The 23299-nt window shown below is 39.3% G+C and overlaps 1 protein-coding gene across 4 annotated transcripts in view; it reads left to right on the forward strand.

The window, feature by feature from the left end:
- The window catches only part of LOC127414193 (bifunctional heparan sulfate N-deacetylase/N-sulfotransferase 2-like), a 238230-nt gene that overhangs the window by 44571 nt on the left and 170360 nt on the right, over positions 1-23299 (forward strand). For 3 of the 4 annotated variants that reach the window (XM_051652018.1, XM_051652017.1, XM_051652016.1), the window contains exon 2: positions 9443-9553. The exons of the other annotated variant lie outside the window; for it this stretch is intronic. The gene's annotated coding sequence lies outside the window, so the exon portion shown is untranslated. The remainder of the gene's footprint in view (positions 1-9442; positions 9554-23299) is intronic. 4 annotated transcript variants of the gene reach the window in all.

A 23299-nucleotide genomic window follows, 5' to 3' on the forward strand; every position in this document is an offset into this window, starting at 1 on the left:
TATTGTTTTGGAAAGATTTTCTGCCTCTTGGTCTGGATCATTACCAAACATGAGTAGAAATCCAGTTGGCAGACTCATAGACTGAGGGATTTTTAGCCAATGATGAGATATTGTCTCAATGCCTCATGGCAGAAAACACTGCTCAACCTGTGTTGCATTGCAAATGCAGTGGTTCTGTCTTAGAGAAGCACCTGTAACCAATGAGCATGGTTGACTGTTTAAAGACCTTTATTGCTTAAGGATACAACCTTTGCTCTGTCCACTGTAAGCAGAGTCTTGACATGATTCAAGTTCTTGTGCTATAAACAGATAAGGCACAGGTATAGTGCACCTTTATGAAATGCCATTTGCAACTTGTGTAATGTGACACATTTCTGAGTGAAAAGATATTCAGCGAGAAAAAAAAATACGCAGGACTTGATTTTATCCGTTCTGAATTGATTGTATTGTGAAAAGTGCATATGTAGTGTATATCAGGTAGTTGGAGGTTAGAGGTTGAACAAAATAAGAGGGCTTGGTGATGTCAAAAAGGAGAACCATTTCGGAGGTGGAGCAAGTAAGAACAGGAACATGCATCAATTTATGAAGGTTAATGGGGTTGTCTTTGGTTCATGAAGGGCTAGGTGAAATGGCTAAAAAAAAAAAAAATTATATCTGGATATTTTTCAGCCTATTGACAATATTCAATATACACTGATGAGCCAAAACATTATGACCACTCATAGGTGAAGCGAATAACGTTGATCATCTCCTAACAAGGGCACATGTCAAGGTCTGGGTAGATTAAATGGTAAGCGAACAATCAGTTCTCGTAGTCATTGTGTTAAATGCAGAAGAAATGGGCAGGAGTAAAGACCTGAGCTACTTTGACAAGGGCCAAATTGTTATGGGCCAGAGCATCTCTGAAACGGCAAGACTTGTGGGGTGCTCCAGGTCAGCAGTGGTGAGCACCTACCGACAGTGGTCCGATAAGGGACAAACTGGCAACAGGGTGTTGGGCACCCAAGACTCATCGATGCACTAGGGCAGCAAAGGCTATCCCATCTGGTCCGAACCGACAGAAGGTCTACTGTGGCACAAGTCACAGAAAATTTTAATGATGGTTATCAGAGGAATGCGTTACAACACACATTGCATCGCGTCCTGCTGCGTATGGGGCTGTGTAGCCGCAGACTGGTCAGAGTGCCCATGATGACCCTTGTCCACCATCGAAAGCGCCTACAATGGGCACATGAGCATCTGAGCTGGAGTGCTTTTTACCTGGAGAGGTGATGGCACCAGGATGCTCTGTGGGAAGACGACAAACTGGTGGAGGGTGTGTGATGCTCTGGGCAATGTTCTGCTGTTGAAACCCTGGGTCCGGCCATTTGTTTGGATGTCAATTTGACACGTGCCACCTACCTTAACATCGTTGCAGACCAGGTACACCCCTTCAGGCAATGGTATTCCCTGATGGCAGTGGCCTCTTTCAGCAGGATAATGCGCCCTGCCACACTCCACACATTGTTTGGGAATGGTTTGAGGAACATGACGAAGAGTTCAAGGTGTTGCCCGGGCCTCCAAATTCCAATTGAGCATCTATGTGATATACTTGACCATCAATTCCAATCCACGGCGGCTTCACCTCACAACTTACAGGACTTGAAGGATCTGCTGCTAATGTCTTGCTGCCAGATACCACAGGACACCTTCAGGGGTCTTGTAGAGTCCATGCCTCGGTGGGTCAGCGCTGTTTTGGCGGCATTTGGTCCGTGGAGGACCAACAGCATATTAGGCAGGTGGTCATAATGTTTTGGCTCATCAGTGTATATCTCGATAGTTATGTATTTTCTCTCAAAAGTGTTTTTATTTTTTATTTTTATGTTTTTTTTAATCTGAGAAAACCTAATTTCTTCCAAACAGTCATTGTAACCAGGTAGATTCCATTTATTAAAGGCATTGAATAAAAACCTGTTTAAAAATGATAAAGGCAGGGGCCTGGGTAGCTCAGTGAGTATTGGCGCTGACTACCACCCCTGGAGTCGCGAGTTCGAATCCAGGGTGTGCTGAGTGACTCCAGCCAGGTCACCTAAGCAACCAAATTGGTCTGATTGCTAGGGAGGGTAGAGTCACATGGGGTAACCTCCTCGTGGTCGTGATTAGTGGTTCTCACTCTCAGTGGGGCACGTGGTAAGTTGTGCGTGGATCATGGAGAGTAGCGTGAGTCTCCGCAGTGTCATGCACAATGAGCCATGTGATAAGATGCGTGGATTGACTGTCTCAGAAGCGGAGGCAACTGAGACTTGTCCTCCGCCACCCGGATTGAGGTGAGTAACCGCACCACCACGAGGACCTACTAAGTAGTGGGAATTGGGCATTCCAAACTGGGAGAATAGGGGATAAAAATAAATAAATAAATAAAAATGATAAAGGCATGTTTCCCCTCAGTTTTTCACTAAATTAACATAAGGGAGAATGAAATGTAATAATTTTCATTGATATGCACATTAGGGCTTCACGATTTGGACAAAAAGTCATATTGTGATTATTTTGAAAAATATCGCGATTTGCATTTTGAACTGCGATATGGCTAATAAGTGATTCCTTTTATCCAAAATTTGGTATGTTTTGCACATGTTCTGCTGCCAATAAAAAAACTTGTGCTGTGCTTTGAGAGTTCACACTCGAAACCTCTTAAAAACTAACCAAACACAGACCGTTTCACTTTTAGCCACAAACAAACAAATAGCCAAAATAAATAAAACATTGAAACAATGGAAAACCAGCCTGTCTGGCACCAACAATCATCCATGCGATTATCTAATCAGCCAATCATGTGGCAGCAGTGCAGTACATAAAATCATGCAGATATGGGTCAGGAGCTTCAGTTAATTTTCACTTCAACCATCAGAATGATTGTTGGTGCCAGATGGGCTGGTTTGAGTATTTATGTAACTGCTGATCTCCTGGGATTTTCACACACAACAGTCTCTAGAATTTACTAAGAATGGTGCCAAAAACAAAACAAAAAAAAAAACATTCAGTGAGCGGCAGTTCTGCAGATGGAAATGCCTTGTTGATGAGAGAGGTCAACAGAGAATGGCCAGACTGGTTCGAACTGACAAAGTCTACGGTAATTCAGATAACTGCTCTGTACAATTGTGGTGAGAAGAATAACATCTCAGAATGCTATTCTGAGATGCGGGTTAGCTCTGTTTTTGCAGCACAAGGGGGACCTACACAATTTTAGGCAGGTGGTTTTAATGTTGTGGCTGATCGGTGTATGACCATAAAGTCATTTTGATGCTATTTTGATTAATTGTGCAGCGCTGAAGGATTGTGAAATTAGCCAATTGATGCGTCTTTTATGAAACTAAATGGGCTAATCAAATGCACATTAAAATCATTGCAATATTGACTATATTGCGGAATTTTATATTGTCTGCAAAATCATCGCGATTTATGTCATTAATATTCAATATATCACCCAGCCCTAGTTCCATGTTGGCTTCAAAGACATCTCTTTCTCTCTGTGCTTAAGTTTTTGTAAGGGCTGCAGAAAGGTTGTTTGTTAGTCCTGCATTGCTTGAAGTAAGGTATCCCTCTCCCTTTCTCTCTCTCCCTCATCCCCAACACAGGGACTCATTGTTGGCACTTTGGCTCCTCTATTAAAGTGCACTTAATTAGTCCTATGTAAACAAATGGGACTTGCTGGGCTACTATAGAAATGCAGAGTGCTCATTGAAGGGAGTCTAATTTGAGTTTATTTACTATGCATGCATGTGTGTGAGGTGAGAGGTTGAACAGGGAACACGATCCAGACTCAGGGCTTTTTGGCATGATTTACATTTACAGATTGTGCACCTGTAGAGACTGCTGTTCTCTGATGTTGGAAGTGGAAGCATACATTTGCAATTTTAATGAGGTCTTGTGTTTAAGAGGACTGTATCAGATTCAAGGTTGCGCAGAACAACAAGCAAAATGTTACCTGCATTATTAGGGCTGCACAATTAGGCTAATCGTGTTTTTATCGCGATCACAATTTCTGCGTTTCACGGTTATTTAAGCATAAGCATCTGCGATTTTAGTGAGCTTTCAAACAAAAATTATCAGCCAGATAAAGTTGCATATTATTGTTCATTTTCATTATAGGCTGTGTCTACGGATGATGGACCAAATCACAAGCTCTTTCGTAGTCCATTTTCACCTCACCTGACCAATCACGCTCTCTATGGAAGTTCTCCACTGACCAATCACTGTTTCACTTTCGAGCACACGCTGAAATACAGAACGCAGATGTTTACGAGTATCATATGTGCGTCGCTCTGATCTGGAATGTTACACGTACTCGGAACACACATTAGGATAATTATACTGTGTTATAGCGTTCTTAAAGAGGTTTTGCGCTTGATGCACATTAAATTAAATCCATCTCGTGCTTTGATAACGTATGTAATATTCAGAACAGCAGTGCTTTGAGTTCGGTTTGGTTGGTGCACGTCGCTAATGTGTGCTGACAGCGTTATATAATTTAGCGTTATTAAAATGCTGTTATGTACATTTGCGTAAGTCCAAATATGCCATCTTTTGATTTTTAAATAGGAATGAAAATGAGGTTGTGAGGGATAGACTTACCGTCTCTTCAATGGCACGCACAGTATAAATCTGTAAAAAGCTCCTAGATCACATTTGATTTTCCACAACTCATGTTGTCTGGAGTTTTTTGTCTACTGAGTGTTCTTGAAAAAATATTTTTTTAAATATTGTGTCAGCGGAACTATTCAAAAACATTTTAAACTGCAGTACAGCCCATTGAAGAGACTGTACGTCTATCCCTCAAAGCCTCGTTGTCATTCCCATTAAAAAAACAAAGATAGCACTGCTGTGAATAAGGTCTATGGAAGGACCTTGTCACTGTCACCTTTGCTGGTAACACACAGAGATAACACAGTCTTCCTTCTAAATAAAAGCAGTGTTTCCTCACAGGATTTTGTGAGACTATGGGGGGTGGACCTCCGACCCTCTTGGGGGGTCCGGGGGCATGCTCCCCTCTCACAGGGTACAAACTAGGGATGTCAGTTTCAGCTTTGTATCTTTTAACATTACCTCAGACTGCTAACAATAGCTAGCTAGTGAAGCAGTAAGCAGTGTAACGTTATGCCAATTAACTTAATAACGCTAATGTTAATTTACGTTAATCATCATGATTAGGGCGACCATATTCTGGTTTTCCAAAAAGAGGACACCTTTTATTTTTTGCCGAGGGGGTGGGGGGGTGGATTGGGGGGGTGGAATAACAGGGTTCAAAACAGTGTTTGTTTCAAAAAATTTCCAACATTCTTTTGAATGTCCATGTACTAAAATAAAATATTTGATGCCATGAGTGTACCTTCATTTACTATTACTATTATTTTGAATGGCCATGGAAAATGAAGCAATGTGATAATTTTACTTGGTCGCAAAAAGTAGTCCAAAACAAAAAGTTAATTTACCTGATGAACTTTCACATTTTGCTGACTCTTTGTGCTTCGCAGAGTGTGCTTCTAAATCACTTGCACCTTTATTAGCAACTGACACATAAGTGCCAGCTTTGTCATACATTCTTCTTCCCACGGATCTCGACCTGGACGAAAGAATGGGAATTTTTTGAGCAAATCTTCTGTAAATTTGCACTTTCGTTTGGGCATTGTTTCCACTCAGCTGTCATTTGCTGCTACTGTCAAGCAACTGTTTGCCGAAAACAACAGCACTTTGTGGAGAGATTGACAGGCAGGAATTTGGCCAATAGTTGCTGCAAGCCTCTTATAATTGACCAATTGGTGTGCGAGAAGGCGGGACTTACAAAGAGGGGTTAAAGCAATGCAAATATGCACGCACACACAATTAAGTATTAGACCAGATGCACATCATATGCAACTAAAGCCGATGCAACTACTTTCTGCAGAGTCAATCGCTACAGACCTCCAAAGTTCATGTGGCCTTCAGATTAGCTCAAGAACAGTGCGTAGAGAGCTTCATGGAATGGGTTTCCATGGCCGAGCAGCTGCATCCAAGCCATACATCACCAAGTGCAATGCAAAGCGTCGGATGCAGTGGTGTAAAGCACACCGCCACTGGACTCTAGAACAGTGGAGACGCGTTCTCTGGAGTGGCGAATCACGCTTCTCCATCTGGCAATCTGATGGACGAGTCTGGGTTTGGCGGTTGCCAGGAGAACGGTACTTGTCTGACTGCATTGTGCCAACTGTGAAGTTTGGTGGAGGGGGGATTATGGTTTGGGTTTTTTTTTTCAGAAGCTGGGCTTGGCCCCTTAGTTCCAGTGAAAGGAACTCTGAATGCTTCAGCATGCCAAGAGATTTTGGACAATTCCATGCTCCCAACTTTGTGGGAACAGTTTGGGGATGGCCCCTTCCTGTTCCAACATGACTGCGCACCAGTGCACAAAGCAAGGTCCATAAAGACATGGATGAGCTAGTTTGGTGTGGAAGAACTTGACTGGCCTGCACAGAGTCCTGACCTCAACCCGATAGAGCACCTTTGGGATGAATTAGAGCGAAGACTGCGAGCCAGGCCTTCTCGTCCAACATCAGTGTCTGACCTCACAAATGCGCTTCTGGAAGAATGGTCAAAAATTCCCATAAACACACTCCTAAACCTTGTGGAAAGCCTTCCCAGAAGAGTTGAAGCTGTTATAGCTGCAAAGGGTGGGCCGACATCATATTAAACCCTATGGATTAAGAATGGGATGTCACTTAAATTCATATGCGTCTAAAGGCAGATGAGCGAATACTTTTGGCAATATAGTGTATTTGCAAGCACAAGCTTCGTTGATGATAATGAGGCAGCATAAACACTAGTTAAAATATAATCTAAACATTCATATTATTTTTATATCATATTACATATCATATTGATATCATACAGCATACAATTTAAATACCTGCTTTAGCCGAAACAACATTTAAATGTAACTAAAACTTGCCTATTAGGACATATTTCAAATTTCAATACTCTGAATACTGGCTGGCAAGTCTGGAAATAGCCCAACTAGTAAAATATGTACATGTTTATATAAAATAGCATGTCAACTAATGTAATCAAAGACTTACTCATCCGAAATTGTATCCTCGGCTGGATCAAGTCGCTCTTCAAAATGCAAACGTTCCTCGTCGGCGTCCCGCTCTTCTTCTGAGGAAAATTTGAACTTTTCGTCACTATCCAGGACCATCTGTAGAGCTTCCTCACCTGTGTAGCATGCCATCTTCCAAACGCACAGAAAAGTGAATGAACTTGATGCTTTTTAATGCACTGTTGGGGGCGTTTACCATTTGCATTGATCATCTCAGCACATTACCGTATGAATAGTGCCCTCTGCGCATGGGTGTGATCTCATTAGGGATAATGAGCTGAGCCAGGAGAAACTGTACATCGCTATGTTTCATACAGATTACAGTGCAGGAGAATATTTGTTTTAAATTTGTATTGTTTTATTTAAAAGTAGACATTTTAAGCTTTCTTTAGACATATGTTTCAGGTTTGTGTGATAAATATTCGCTGAGTTTCAGTTCATTTTTGTGACATGTTTCAGAAAGATGCTCACAGAGACGGCTGAGAGCGCACCCTGTTTATTTTCTTTATTTTACAAAAGCACAAGGTTTTGTTGTTATTGTGAGTGCACACAAATAAAAGTAGACCCTTTATAGTCTCTAATGATGTTTTACACTTATCTGTATGCCCAAAAATTACAGAGTATTTTAAGTTGTTTCCGCTGTTATGAAGAAAAAATCCAGCAGGACACGCTGGCGCGTCCGTCGACCCCAGAGGGTTAAGGAAATGACAATATCAGGTAAAAAAAAAATTCAAGATAACTCGGAAAACTCCACTTGAAGTTCTAGATTATGTCACTGTGGATTACGAAAGATTAGTCTAGTCCATGGGGGTGTGTCCACAGTTATTACCATTATTAGCTGACAGTATTGCTGGGTGGTATGTCCAAAAATCTGTATCACATTATTTTTTAAGATTCTGGTAGTTTCACTGTATATCATGATAATTTATTTTCTTTGCATGACTGGGCCTTTATATAGGTTTAGAGTGGCTTATTTTACTGTCAGGAGTACATAGAATATAAAAACATTGTAATGTCATATACTGCAGGCTTTGATTACTATAGGGATTGCTTGGCCCCACAAAATGACACAGTATATGAAGGAATCAGAATGCATGAAACAGTTGCAGAATGTAAACAATTTTAATGTGCAAACTGCAACGTAGTAAAAACGCCAGTGGTTGCGCAACTCCCAGTCATCACTGATGAAGTGCACCATTATGCTGAGGTATGGCTCCACTCTGCAACTTGACCACAGGTCTGTTGTCATAGAAAAGTGGGTGACTGTACGTAGCTCTGCTTCCAGCTTGCTTCGGTGTTGTTGGTATAATGTTGGGATAGCAGTTTTGCTGAAGTATTTTCGTCCCGGTAACACATACCTTGAATCAAGTGTTTTAATCATTGCTCTGAACCCGTCTTTCTTGACTGTCTGTAGCGGTACTGTGTCCTTGCATAGGTGGATTGTTATTGCATTCATTATGTCGTTCCACTGCTTGCTTTTCCTGTCATATACAGTGCCTCGAGCAAATGCCTCTACAAGCGAAGTCTGACCCTTTGGCTTCACTGTTTCACTGGTGCTACTGGTTGACGGCCTTGAATCCGACGACCGTAATCACATACATTCCTGGTATTCCAACACATGTTTTCTGCTGAGGTGGAGTAAGCTGATAGTGTTACCACCACCGGCAACAACAGTGGCTCGACAAACTTTGCAATATATAGTCTGTTGGTCTACGTCAGATTTTTTTTAAAACCAAACAATTTCCAAACAGCAGACACAGCTCCTCTCTTGGGCACAAGTTCATCTGGTGCATCTCCGGTCTCTCTTTCTTCATTCTCCATCTCTCTTTTCTGTTTTTGAATGTACTGTAGTGATGGAGCGTCTCCCTGCTGTTAACAGACTGTTACGCTACCTGGCTAGCTAGCAGTACCCAGCATGACGTTTGGCGGTGTAATTTTGTAAATGTACAGTTATTAGTGTTACAAAATGTTTGTTTCACAAATTGTTGTGTGCCATGGTATTTGCCCTGTTAAAGAGAGTTAGTTGTGGGTTATTAATTGTTGTGTTATAAAGTTATAACCATTAGTAAGAAGGGTATGCAGTTAATAGGGGTCCCCTCTCAATTCACTCTATATAGCGCTCTTCGTGGTGAACAGTGTCATATACTTTGTTGGCCATTGAATAGATACAGCAATTGTTTCAGCTATGTACTGTTATTGCGGTATTTGAAAAATACATATCATACAGGAAATTAAAACTGGTATACCGCCCAGCACCAGCTGACAGCATTTGCTCTAATGTGTTAGTGCTATTCTGAGCAATATAATCATATGATCCATCTCTTGTTTTTACAGATTGCTGCTCCTCCTGACCACTTAATAATGGACACACTTCATCTTCTCCCAGAGCTTTTCCATTTAACAGCCCACACTGTACTTCTCTCATTGTGAGAAATTAAATCTCAGGTGGGTTTTCTGATCTCTCTAAGGACTTTTCCTCTCCGTGTTTAACTTTGTGCCATATGTCTCTGTGCTCATATGTGCCTGCTTGCCTGGCTTTAACAGAATTCACAGCCTTTATAAAGTGCATTCAAGATTTCAATGGGGCCTGGTTTGTGTGAGACTGATTTCAGCAGAAGTTGAATTGTATCTATCTTTAAGTCACCAAATCGTCAAACACATTGTTGTCATGCCACCATTTAAAACTGGCATGTCATTTTGAGACCATACTTAGGCCTATGACGATAACTACTTTTGTCCCATAAATAATTTCGATAAACGATATTATTGTCATTTTAAGACCATTTTTTGCCACTGATATAATGATAATATAACGGCATAATAATGCAAGTACACCCTTTCAAAGAGCAATGAACTTTTAATTCTTAAGAATATTCAGACATTGGAATCGGAATGTCAAAAAAAATTTAAGTCGGGAAGGCCCCTCTTCTTCTCCAACTGCGTTTTTTGTTCCCAGCTCGGAAAACTGGATGGAATGGTTGTTTTAGATGAGCTTTTAGATTACAGGGCTCGACATTATGCATTGTGATGTGCTTGTCTTTCGAACAAGTAAATTGGTCATTCACTTTTCAGAGTAAAAAAAAAAAATTACTTGTCCAGAAAGAAAATGACCTTTTTTTGTTTTTTTGTTTTTTGCTGTTGTGTTTTCTAAAATTAGCAATAAAAATGGCTGTTTAATGTTAACAAAATGCATTAAAATTGTAACGAATCCTGAGAAAGTACCCTGCTTATTTAATACTGTATGTGGGTCGTTGACAAATAACATAACTGTGAACTTATCAAGATTGAAGATTTATCAACATATGAAAATTAATCAACATACCCACACCTTTACACTTAACATGTCCTCTCAAAAACCTGCTGGGACATTTGGCATGTCCCAGCAGGATATAAATTGTCAGATGGAACAACCCACCAAAAAAATCATAATATTCATGACATAAAAATGTATAGTATTTGTAAAAATTACTTTTACTTCAAAATTATTTTTTTTGAATCAGGTGTAAGGAAAATATGATACTACTTTTTACTTGATGGTTGTACGACCTGACATTTTATTTATTAAAGGTGCAGTATGTAAGATTCAGAAACCCTTGTTATTAATGACACCTGTGGCCGTTAAATGAACTGCAGCCTGTTTCTCTTGATCGCGCGCACACACTTCATAGGGACGCGAGCATTGGCCAAAACAATGATGTTACGTACAAAGAGACTGAACGTGATTCACCGGCATCATGATGACAGATGAGGTAGCATAATTAAAATTACACAGTTCTGATTGTTTTACTACAAACTTTGAAACTGTATATTATATTTGACTCTCCAGTGCTGGAACAGGGCTAAAACAAAGTGTGGATATAGGTCTGAATATGCGAGACTGTAGATTGAAGTAATCACTTTTCTTTGCATGATACATTGACTGAATTTATACGATAGTCTATGTCAGCGTTAGCTAGCTAGCCATCTTTATCAATAGCTGTTAGCTAAATTTGGTGGATGACAGTAGCTGTTTATAAAATAGACTGTACGTTATAAATATGTTGAGACAATTCAATATTAATGTGATTCCATCACAACTGTCATTTTGATATATCGATGCGCTATTGTTTTATAATAATGGATTGTATATATTTTCTGTATAACCAAGATACGTTACATTAATGAATGGAGCTTTTTGCACTTGAATTGATTGTCTAGCATTCATTTCATTTGTTATTGTAGTTTACCTTGCTGAATAATTACAGATTAACATTGTTTATCTCAGTTACTGTGAATCACCATACCTGACTTTTAGTATAAAGAGAAGATCGTTGAAATTATTTGAAAGTTACGAAGCAAGGTAGCTTGCAATTCATCGGCGTTAGCAGGCAAGATCAAGTTAGCTAAAATTACACACATCAGTCCTTATGGCACTATATTTCACATGCTTTGCAGTTACGTAAGCTTACCTGTCCAATAAGAAGAATGCCAATTCAGAGTCGGTTCTGATCCCCAAAACCAAACAAAGATCCCTCCAGGAATCAAATGTCCTGCCGATGTTCGCTCTAGTTTTCGCTCAACCACGATCACGTTCCCGCTTAGCCAGATGGGATTCAGTAAATGATTTTTTTTTTTTTTTTTTTGGCTTACTCAGAGTTTGTATGGGAGTCGGTGTTGTGTTTGGAGCCGACCGTTTGCTGGATTCCATCTCTAAGATAACGTTACCTAGTGTTACAGACTGTCTGTTGACACTGTTGAATAGCGGAAGAGAAGCTACTGTCTGAGGCAAGGTTCTCGGGAGTGCGCATAAACGTCACATCCTTTGGATTTTCCCAGCAAAAGCGACCTGCTCCCTTCGCATGAAAATCAGTCTACAGGCTTTTATAGGCAACCTAGGAAGTCTGGGAAGGGCTCATTTTTTAAGTTGCGTTACAAGCCGTTCACTCATTGGCAAAAAAGGGTGAATATTACATGAAAAATGTTACATATTGCACCTTTACAGTAAATAAAGAAAACGGGATGTTCAAAATGTTTGGTATGTTCAAAACCACATGAAGCAAAAATATAGTATAGTGTTACAGTTCTAAGATTTATTTTTTATTTATTTTTTTAGATTGTTGATTTTACATTTTCATTATGGAGAACCTTATTTTTGACTGCCCCATGTATTTTAAAGACAGATAATATATATTCATTTATGTATATTGTTAATATTAATGTTTATATTACCATTTTATTTTTATGTTTCTATATTATTACATATTAAAATGTACTGATTCACATGGCAGAAAACACCTGTATAGGTCAGAAAGAGCTCCAGAGAGATGAGTATGAGAGATGTAACAGGTGTTTAAATGTTTCTCTTTATCCTGCAGCAGGTAGCATTACACAAAGCATTTTTGCTATTTCTGCAGTTCTTGTCAAAGGTGTTGTATTATGACTTATGACGGAGGCTGCAAACCTGGATCTCTCCGACGTTACGCGCTTGCAACGTTGACAGATTTGTTGTTTATAAATAGGTGCGATAGTTTTATCGCATCGTTCTCTTAACACAGGCGCAGTACAATGACATTCACATGTCAGAAAAATGCATCCACTTCACGTGTTCACACCAAATTCGACAAGCGCTGCTGCACAAGAGACGGAGAAGGACGCGCAAAAGCGGATTTCTTGTATTCATGCAGATTCTGGATTTAATACAAAGACAATAATCCTGCGCAGAATTACAGACACTGTAGATTATTTTCAACAACAGGATATGTTGTTTTTTTTAATACATTTTTTTAAATAAGTGATACAGGCATATGCTAAATCACAAAAAAAATTTTTTTTTCCTTATTAATGTTTCAATCAGGCAACTTGTCCGGTTGGGCAAATAAAATTCACTTTAACTTACCCTTGCAAAAGTCCACTTGTCCCGGACAAGCGTTAATGTCGAGCCCTGAGTTGTATTGCCACTTTTCGTTGTTTCTGTTTTTAAAACAAAGTCGACATACCGGCTCATTCACGTTAATGGGCTCTTCTCTCTCATTCGGCTTAAAGCCAAAATTTTCCCACACCGGAGCTGTGGAATACGGCTTTGATACCAAGTCTATTTGGACTTATTCTTCCAAACTTTCTGGCTGGAATTATGCAGTCGTCAGGAAAAACACCTATTTAAACACCTATTAGCCTTGAGTAACATGTAATCTTCACCTGTCGCTGTGTGTGTGTGTGTGTATGTATGTGTGTGGAGGAGCTGCCTGAGCCCCGCATCCAACACAGAGATTGGACGAGAGCACAAAAGCAGCGCGACTGGCTAAAATGTTGGTGACATTCATTCTTATGTAGACACAATGGGCAATATTGAGGTCAGCAAAAAATATCGAGGTCATGTACATATATCATACGATAAGTCGATAACGTAATTATCGTGATAGGCCTAACCATACTGGAAGCACTCTTTCTCTCTCTGTTTCACAATACCAGCAAACTGTATTGTTCTGAAGGAAGAAAGACTTCACATGCACAGACCATCAAAATATTAGTCCTCTATATTCAAGTGCCATATGTGTCAGTGGTACCAAATGGTTCTTTGTCACTTCTACTTACTGTGAGATCAGTTGGTGACTAGCTGTCCTTTAGCCAGCAGGGTGCCACCATGGCAAGCAATCCTCTCGAATACAAACCATTAGTTAATTCCTGTTTAGAGGCACCATTGTTAAGGGATTTTTGGTAGAATCTCCATTTCTCTTTGCTTTTTCATTCAAAATGAAGATCCTCTAACTCTCTCTCACATGAGTTTAGGGCTGGATGATACGTAATCAGTATAATTTTGCTGACAAAATAAATTTGAGCAACACCGTAAATATTGTGATGATATAAATAAAGATTGTGTCATTAAATTGGGTTACAAAATCTTTCATGTTAAGACAGGGATGTTTTTATAGCATGAATTATATTTAATACATTTGTATTTAAAAAAATTTTTGATTTCTCTTTTTGCATTAAGCATTTTGAATCTAATTGCTAATATTGTTGAGTCAAGTGAAGTGAAGTTTGGTGAATTCATTTAATTGAAAAAAAAAAAAAACTTTTTAATTTAGCCATTTTAGAGCAAACAAAAGATCAAGATATACTAATTTATATATATGTGTGTGTGTGTGTGTGTGTGTGTGTGTGTGTGTGTGTATAGATAGATGGATATATATATATCCATCTAAGTGTGTGTGTGTGTGTGTGTGATATATATATATATATATATATATATATATATATATATATATATATATATATATATATACACTATATTGCCAAAAGTATTCGCTCACCTGCCTTTAGACGCATATGAATTTAAGTGACATCCCATTCTTAATCCATAGGGTTTAATATGACGTCAGCCCACCCTTTGCAGCTATAACAGCTTCAACTATTCTGGGAAGGCTTTCCACAAGGTTTAGGAGTGTGTTTATGGGAATTTTTGACCATTCTTCCAGAAGCGCATTTGTGAGGTCAGACACTGATGTTGGACGAGAAGGCCTGGCTCGCAGTCTTCGCTCTAATTCATCCCAAAGGTGCTATATCGGGTTGAGGTCAGGACTCTGTGCAGGCCAGTCAAGTTCTTCCACACCAAACTCGCTCATCCATGTCTTTATGGACCTTGCTTTGTGCATTGGTGTGCAGTCATGTTGGAACAGGAAGGGCCATCCCCAAACTGTTCCCACAAAGTTGGGAGCATGGAATTGTCCAAAATTTCTTGGTATGCTGAAGCATTCAGAGTTCCTTTCACTGGAACTAAGGGGCCAAGCCCAGCTCCTGAAAAACAACCCCACACCATAATCCCTCCTCCACCAAACTTCACAGTTGGCACAATGCAGTCAGACAAGTACCGTTCTCCTGGCAACCGCCAAACCCAGACTCGTCCATCAGATTGCCAGATGGAGAAGCGTGATTCGTCACTCCAGAGAACGCATCTCCACTGCTCTAGAATCCAGTGGCGGCATGCTTTACACCACTGCATCCGACGCTTTGCATTGCACTTGGTGATGTATGGCTTGGATGCAGCTGCTCGGCCATGGAAACCCATTCCATGAAGCTCTCTACGCACTGTTCTTGAGCAAATCCGAAGGCCACATGAACTTTGGAGGTCTGTAGCGATTGACTCTGCAGAAAGTTGGCGACCTCTGCGCACTATGCGCCTCAGCATCCGCTGACCCCGCTCTGTCATTTTACGTGGCCTACCACTTCGTGGCTGAGTTGCTGTCATTCCCAATCGCTTCCACTTTGTTATAATAGCACTGACAGTTGACTGTGGAATATTTAGTAGCGAGGAAATTTCACGACTGGACTTGTTGCACAGGTGGAATCCTATCACAGTACCACGCTGGAATTCACTGAGCTCCTGAGAGCGGCCCATTCTTTCACAAATGTTTGTAGAAGCAGTCTGCATGCCTAGGTGCTTCATTTTATACACCTGTGGCCATGGAAGTGATTGGAACACCTGAATTCAATTATTTGGATGGGTGAGCGAATACTTTTGGCAATATAGTGTATATATATATATATATTACACATACACACACACACTTGGTTCAGTGAGCCTGTATGATTATGTCAGACATGTATCAGGTTGATGTTTACACATTCTCACGTTTAACATGCTTCTAAAGCTTAAGAAATGTGATATATAAAAAATAAAAACTACCACTAGACATGCAATATGTGTCTTTACTGCTTAGATTATTAACCCACATACAATAAATAATAATATTCTTACTTCAGTATGAACATATTCCATATCAAAACTTAATAACAGCCATTTCGATTGAACAATATTTTTTACTGCATTCAAAATAAATGCAAAGACAATTTTAGCAGCATGACATTATTTTTATTCACTTATCCTTTCACAAACAGTAGTCCATGCGCTGCGGTGGTGGAGACTGGATCGGTTCCTCCTGTTATATCTTATATGAGGATCTTGATCAGATAAGATCATTGTTAGATCATATTTGACCTCATATCTGTCATAGCGACAGCACTTTGGAAATAAAAAAACAGCCGTTTGCAATCAGAGTTGCGTGATTTCTTCATAAAGTTAATATACACCAACAGCTGCTGTGGGTCAATTGTGTCTAATAGAGCAGATGCGATAACAAAGACGGTGACCCGTGAAATATCATAATTTATGTAAAATCCTATGTTTTTCCTGATGCAACGATCTGGTGGAAATTTAAAGAAGCCCTAATCTCCAGTAATCTGTGGAAAACGGGGTGTTTCAACCCCACAAACAGCACTTTTTGGGCAGTTTCAGCGCAATTGGAGCGAAGCGGCTGTAGACAGCAGTTATTTTCTGGGCAACAAAAGAACACGGAAAGGGCAGGGTGGAGTGTTTGTTTGTAATCAGTAACTTCATCTATAGGAAGAGTGGAACCAATGTTTTCTGAAATCGCACCTTTTATGTAAATTTGGATAGTGCTTCATAAAGGACAAAGGGCGTATATCAGTGCTGCACAGAAACTTTTCCCAGAACATTCTCGCGACCCGGTAGCAACTCTTCCACGGCCCGGTACTGGGTCACGACCCGGGGGTTGGGGACCTCTGATTTAGAGCATTCATTTGCAGAAAATGACAGCTGGTCAAAATAACAAAGCAAGACCAATCAAGGTGTGGATGGAGGACTACCGGATCAAGACCCTGTCATGGCCAGCCCAATCTCCAGACCTGAACCCCATTGAAAACCTGGAATGTGATCAAGAGGAAGATGGATGGCCTCAAGCCTTCAAACAAAGCCGAGCTGCTTCAATTTTTGCGCCAGGAGTGGCATAAAGTCACCTAACAGCAATGTGAAAGACCGGTGGAGAGCATGCCAAGACGCATGAAAACTGTGATTTGAAAATCAGTGTTATTCCACCAAATTTGATTTCTGAACTCTTCCTAAGTTAAAACATTAGTATTATGTTGTTTAAAAATGAATATGAACTTGTTTTCTTTGCATTAATCAAGGTCTGAAAACATTTGATCTTTTTTGTTATTTTGACCAGTTGTTATTTCCTGCAAATAAATGCTCTTAATTACTATTTTTATTTGGAATTTGGGAAAAATGTTGTCAGTAATTTATAGAATAAAACAAAAATGTTAATTTACTCAAAAACATACCTATAAATAGTAAATCCAGAGAAACTGATAATTTTGTACTGGTCTCTTAATTTTTCCAGAGCTGTGTGTGTGTGTGTGTGTGTGTGTGTGTGTGTGTGTGTGTGTGTATATGTATGTATGTGTATATTAGTATATATATATATATATATATATATATATATATATATATTAGTATATATTTATATTTAAATACATCCCCCAGCTCTTCGTGAGTTCATCTTCCTTTGCTTATCAGCTGTGTGCTGGCAGGCAGCACAGAATTAGTTTTTCAGCAGATCAACTGTTGGACGTCTGTCCAGCTGTCACATACATAACACAGAGTCAACAGTGTGACTACACTGTTGTGTTTTTAGCCAACCATTTACACATCAGCCAGGGTGACTTGCAGGTGAACTCTTTTGTCCTTTACTGAGTCATTGGTGACTAGCTGTCTTTGGTTTGGTCTTTAATCACAATCAAAACAAACACTCATTTGCTTAATTCTGTCGAGGTCACTAAATGCATAATGTAAATACAGGAAAATTAGCACTTCTTCACAGCCATCTGAGGTCACTGAGTCTTGAAGTTTTGCATACTGTATAGGGCTCAGAAATATCTCCAGGAAACAAAACAAAAATCGTTGCATAAAAGTGCATATTCATTTTTCATTGTTTGAGATTTTAAATTCTTGTAATAATTGTTGATAGCCAGGCACTGCAAGGGAGAGGTTGGGTTTTTTTCAAATAAAAAAAGCTATTTTTTTTTTTTTTTTTTTCACCCTGCTCTTAGTAGGCAGTCCATCTGTCCTTGCCTTTATGCCAGCAGGTGTTCATCACAGTGAAGTGTGTAACTCTGTTTTGGGGCATGGTGTTTTTATATTGTGGGGAATAATGGTCCTCCATAGAAATCTTTTTCTATTCTTTTTCACATTTGAAGAAAATAAGATTAAATAGGTGGTACTGGATGTCCAAAGGAAACATAAGGGCTTCCCCATCCCCTCCCTCCTCCTAATGTGAGTCACACACTGGGTGTCTGTCACAAATCCCCCATCCAATCTGCCTCATTGCTTTTAACACAGTTTTTTTTAGCTCATAAGGTTTTTCCATTCTTTCTGTCTTTTCATTTTCAGCCAGCAGTGTGTTCATCCCAGAGGTTTTGGTTTTTATTTTGCCCTCTGCAGAAAGAGACACAGCAGAAGTTTCTAGGCTCCAGTTTAATAACCAGATAACTAGTTACAATACCACTGCTAAATTCACTGCATCCCTTTTAAAGAAAATAATTGTAAATGTCTGGGGCTTTTTTTGTGATTTGGGGCCATATCAGTTCTGGCCTGTGTGTGTTCTTAATGTCAGTGTTAAGATCAAACTAATGGCCTTCAGTAAAGGGAAGATTATATGCTAACAAAACATTTTTTTAAATATCCTTTGGTCCAGATATTATATGCATTACCAGTCAAACATTTTGATATGCTTATGGCTTTGTAGATTTTGTAGATGGGTAAGTTGGGCCTATGTGTGAATTTCTTTAAATATAATAATAATAATAAACAATAATAATTAAAACTGTTATTTTTAAATATATTAGTTGGACTGGTTGGTGTGGGAATTGCAGCCAACTAGTGCCCAGCATGCATGGGAACTCCAATGCTGTTTCATGGCTACCTCATGAAGTTGATTGAGAAAATGCCTACAAGTGTGCAGAAAATCTAGGCAAAAGAGTGTCTATATTTTGAAGAAGCTTAAATTATAAGGATCGTTTTGACTTGTTTAACTTTTTTGGTCACTGCACGTGTGTGTTGTTTTAGGCCCTCTGGTTTCTTACAGCATCTCTGAGGATTTGAGTGTGAGCACCGCCGCCTCCTTTTTTTTTTTTTTTTCTTTTCTTCCCCAATGTGATTTTTCTCTCTGTCCCTTGCATGTGTTGTCACTTTGAATTTTGTTGAATTCAGGTGCGGGAAGGAAGTGCTGCTGTGATTCTGGCTTTCGTGTCTTGATGTAGTTAGTGGGGCTTCGTGTTTTTTTAACCTGCTGACTTCACTGTGTCCCTGCTGTGTCTATGGCGACCGCCCCGACTGTACAGAGGTTGCGGCAATGGAGGTTTTGTGACTGCATTCCAGTGTTGTTATGTCTGCACACGTAGAGAGACATTCACAAGAGGCCTGACCCTTACTGAACCTTATGGGATGGTAACTTGGAGATAAAATTTTCTGGCAGCTTGAGTATTTAAATGTGGTAAAGCTCTTAAGTGAAGCCTGATTTTTTTATTTTATTTTATATGTTAAAATGCGTTCTCCTATCCCAGTTTTGCCCATGTAAAATCAATCCATTATTTTTGGATTAAATCAAGTCCTGCCCTGGATTTTCTTTTTCTCGTTGAATAGCCTTTTCACTCTGTTTCAAATGTCAAATTACAGAAGTAAAATTAGTTCATCTTGACTAGGGATGTGCACGAATAATCGATTAATCGAGTACTCATTCAGCTTTAAATCTCAACTAGTAAAAACACTACTCGTACTACTCTTTGTGCCTTTTTCTGCTGTGGGCAACAATGAAGCTGTTTCTCTCATATAAGTATTGCCGTTACAAGTCAATGCATTGTTTGGTGCTGTGAATGCATGACGTTGTTATAGGAATAGTTCACCCAAACTTTTTTTTTTTTTTTTTTTAAAGAAGTATTTAAAGTGATCTTATTGCTTCATAAGACTTTGAAGGTATATTTCTATTAGAGGTGCAATGATTCAGTAGTACTCGTATTGGCCCGAAACATCCTTTCATATTTCCAAATATGAGTAAATTAATATAATGATGTGTGCATAGTGCTTTTAAGACCAGTTTGAAAACATTAAACATTTTAATGTGTTTAAACCATTTAAATCTAGAACATCAGTTTTTTATTTTATCCATCTTTAACTGATATTTGTGGATTCTTTCATGTGCATGCACCTTCTCTCTCTCTCTCTCCCACCATTGTGTGTGTTGCGAGAGCTTGCATTCCCAAGCGCTTGCCAGTCATCCAGGATTTTTTTTACGGATAATTCCAAATGTCATTTTGACAGATAAAAGACAGAAAGTTAAGAGAAATAGTTTGAAACTAACGCGTGAGTTTTCATTTCATCCGCCTTCTCTCTCTCCGCACATTTGTGTTTGAGAGAGGAAAAAAAAAGAGCACTATGATCAGACTCGCTCCAAAGGTCTTCTATTACTGATATAACAACCATTGCAGTTCTATCATAGAAGAGAGCGTAACAGCTAGTAACATTCAACTGGTGTGTTATTTCAGTAAGTTACCGTTTACAGGTACCATACAAATGAATGGGGAGAGCCATATCTGACACCTACCTATCGTAAAATCTTCTGTGACTTCTCTTAATAAATCGTCATTTTATCATAGCTAACTCACAGTTCACACCAAACAGATTATTTAGTGTAAATCATGTTTAAGATTAGAGGACAGGAGGTCAATTCATTAAGTGATGAACTGTTTCCTAACAAAAAGCAGTTTATTCAAAGTTGTGAAGTACATTTACATTTACAATTATGCATTTGGCAGATGCTTTTATCCAAAGCGACTTACAGTACCCTGATTACAGGGACAATCACCCTGGAGCAACCTGGAGTTAAGTGCCTTGCCCAAGGACACAATGGTGGTGGCTGTTGGGATTGAACCAACAACCTTCCGCTTATCAGTTCAGTGCTTTAGTCCACTACACCACCACCACTCCACTACACCAGTATGTTCTCCATAGACATCCATTAAAAAAGAATGGCCTTTAGTCTCCTCGCCAGTATACCGCCCATGGACTGCTGCGTTACGCTATTCTGTGCTAACTTTGTAGGCTCACCTTTCAGAAGGACTCTGCTCATCATTGTTGCCATAAACATCGCAACTCCAAAAATCATACTGTATGTTACGTGTAAAGACGAAGCTGGAAAAAGGGATGGGAGTTACTCTGTCACATTACTTTAGCCCAATAACAACACAGTATAAACTAAAGCAATTAAACAGATGTTGAACTCAGTCAGGCTCAACGCAACAAACCGAGAACAATCAAATTACTTCACGCAAACATTTCGGCACCCAGGACAGGGAGGTTTACATTCAGTGACAAACATTCACTTTTATTAAATAATATCCATTAACGAGTCAAAGTTCTTACATTAAATGCTAATAAAACGTGTTTAGCAAACGTTTTGCAGAGACAGGTGTTCAAAACAAGGTTAATTACTTTTGATTATCGTAACAATAGCATTGCAGAGTTGTAAATCAGTTTTGGTTGCTATGAGACGTCTCTGACAATCAATGTACCCCTTAATCACAGCATAATTAATCTCAAAATTAAAAATAAGCTCCCTCTTTGACATGTTTGTGTTTAGTTGTTAGGTAATTGTCACTGAATTTACAATTAAGTGAAAAGTCACATCATGCTTGATCACCATCGATCATCGTTTTCATGATCGATCATTGCTGCCATGTCTGATAACTCAAGTACTCGTGCCCATCCCTAATAAATATAAGCTATTCTTAGATTGTATTACCAAAGAGTGTAAACACTGTAGCTCTCATGCGACGTCTGAAATTTGCTATGATTGTTGCTTTTTGAGTGGTTGTACATCTGGCTCAAAGAATGTTGCAAGAAAAGGGCCACCATTTTGTACAAATAATGGTAGACAGGTGGAAGGGGCCATAGGTGTGTTTGGGAAGCCTGTTTGGAATTGTTATTTGATGACTTATATTTTTACTAAAGCAGTTTTTTGGGAATGAACAGGGTGTGCAGAAACTACGACATACAGTTGTGCTCAAAAGTTTGCATACTCTGGCAGAAATTGTGAAATTTTGGCATTGATTATGAAAATATGACTGATCATGCTAAAAAAACCTGTCTTTTATTTAAGGATAGTGATCATATGAAGCCATTTGTTATCACATAGTTTTCTGGCTCCTTTTTAAATCATAATGATAACAGAAATCACCCAAATGGCCCTGATCAAAAGTTTACATACCCTTGAATGTTTGGCCTTGTTACAGACACACAAGGTGACACACACAGGTTTAAATGGCATTTAAAGGTTTATTTACCACACCTGTGGCTTTTAGGGTTAGGACTTTGTTGTAGGCTAAGTTTTATTGCATCGGCCATTGGTGAACATGTCACATTATGCAATCAAAGATTGACGATTTTGCCCCACAACAAGATAAATATTTTAAAATTGCCAAAATTCATCCTTGCGAGTTTACTTTTGAATAATGAAAAATCCTGATGAAATTTTATTAGCTTTGAGAATCTTGTGATACATTAAGTGTTTAAGATGAAGCAATATTCATCTAAATATATTAGTACATTTTAGTATTTGGGGTGATCAGAAAATCTCTCAGATTTGATTGGTCTCAGAAGCCTCGTGGAAATCTGTATCTTAGGCCAAATATTCCTGTTAACCAGAATCAATTTACAAGTGTTTTAACATTTAGCATCCAGACCCTGACCTGTTCATTACCACAACAACTGCCTTTTTGCCATGACGACTATCTTACATATTCTTCAGCACAGTGTGTTACATTCCCATGCTGCTGGAGTCAGTCTCTGTGAGGGACAGAGGTGTATCCATCACAAGCACAAAACAGATCACAGGAGGTTGACAGTGTTTTTAATAGGCTTGTCGCTATCTTACAAGACTGTTGGGGATGGATTTTTTCACAACACTCTACTTGCTCAAGCAGAGTGAATGTTTTCTTTATTGCTACTTGGTTTTTAGTAGCTCACTCCCTCTTTTCTTTCCGTCCCTCCCTCCATCTCTTTATAGGTCTCTCACGCTCTTTCCTTTGTCCCTCATTTACAGATATCCCCCTGCCATTGTTCTCATCTGAGATCTGGTCTTGCCCAGTTGGTGGTATTCTGACCCCCACCAATCCATCCCCCCCACTCCAAAAGATGTGGAAGATCCAGAAAATTTGTGAATAGAACCTTATTCTAAGTCTCCTAATGTCTTGCTAATGGCTATAGACTTTGCTCACTGAAAGAGCCCCTGACTCTGGATGATCTGCCAAGAAAGAGTTACCTCTGGCTCTCTTTTCATAAGGTGCTATTTTTCTCTCTAAAGC

The sequence above is a fragment of the Myxocyprinus asiaticus genome, chromosome 23, assembly GCF_019703515.2.
Source record: "Myxocyprinus asiaticus isolate MX2 ecotype Aquarium Trade chromosome 23, UBuf_Myxa_2, whole genome shotgun sequence".
Taxonomy (NCBI): Eukaryota; Metazoa; Chordata; class Actinopteri; order Cypriniformes; family Catostomidae; genus Myxocyprinus; species Myxocyprinus asiaticus.